Here is a 1,278-nt window from a genome sequence, read left to right on the forward strand (position 1 = left end):
ACCTTTACAATTGTGACAGTTGCAATTAGTCATAATAACAATTATTCACTATTGAATCTTACAAATCTTATCCCCATCTCTTTTCACCAGACCCATCTAGACAAGATGACAGCTATTCAGTGGGGACTCTTTCTTTCCCCCTCATACTCTTAAACTAAACTCCCACTTGAAACCTTGTAAGCTAGTCACATCGTGCCTTTATTGCTCCCCTCATTTTAGGTAGCCAGTGTCTAAGTTGCCCTTCCCTATCTACACTGTGTACAGAGGGGATAGAATTGATACTTGATGTGAAGACTCTTTCCCTCTCTGTGGGTATTTAGAGTAACTACCACTCTGAGTGTAGAGGAAGATTGAAAAAAAAAAAATTTTTTTTTTTTTTTGATAAAGGAAACAAGAGTAAATTGCTTCAATGTGATGAAGCTGATCTACACTCAGAGCGGCTGTTGTTGTTATGTGCCGTGGAGTCGGTTCCTACTCATAGCAACCCTATACAGGGTTTCCGAGGCTGCAAATCTTTACTGGAGTACTTTCTCCTGCGGAAAAGCTGGTAGTTTCGAACTGCTGACCTTGCAGTTCACAGCCTGATTTGTAACCACTACACTAGTCGAGTTCTGATTATCAAGCCATCAAGGCTAGGTCAAAAGGGTACTATATGCAAGTTTTGGTGTTCTTGTGCATCTCCCCTCACTTCATATAAGCCTGATGCTTCACTCTCAGCTCTAGTGCTCTGTGGCTAAGTCCTTGTCCATGGGCTCAAGTGTCCTCAGGTCTCACAACACTTTGGACCAACCAGCCCTTCCTCTTCTCTCTCTCATCTCCAGGCCAATGGGATTCAGTGGACTGGGGTTGAACTCTGCCCATTTCTTCATTGATGTCTTCCCCCCTCTTCCAATTACCAATAGACCAATGTGGTCGCCAGCAAGCGTACATGCTTGTTTGTGTATTCCCTTTGAGTTTCAGTCTTAGAGGGGAGTTTGTCCTGAAGGTACTTGATTGCTAAACTTGATGTCTTCCTGGCAGACGGCTTGCTTATTTTTGTAGTAGCCAGTCATTTTTGTTTTGGGTTTTTCCTGATGATCTTTCTTTGAAGATATATCTTCTGTCACTCAAGCTGTTCCAGTCTGCCTATCCTTTCTAATGTCCCACCTCATAAGGCTGTGGATGGGACTCAGGATTCAACCTAAGGTCCTATACTCTGTACAGGCTTTGCACGAGGCCTATTTCATTGGGTAAGTTCTAGAATCCCTTTTAGGTATTCCAATCAGTTATAGGCTGAAG

Source organism: Chrysochloris asiatica, unplaced genomic scaffold (assembly GCF_000296735.1).
Source record: "Chrysochloris asiatica unplaced genomic scaffold, ChrAsi1.0 scaffold00426, whole genome shotgun sequence".
NCBI classification, from domain to species: domain Eukaryota; kingdom Metazoa; phylum Chordata; class Mammalia; order Afrosoricida; family Chrysochloridae; genus Chrysochloris; species Chrysochloris asiatica.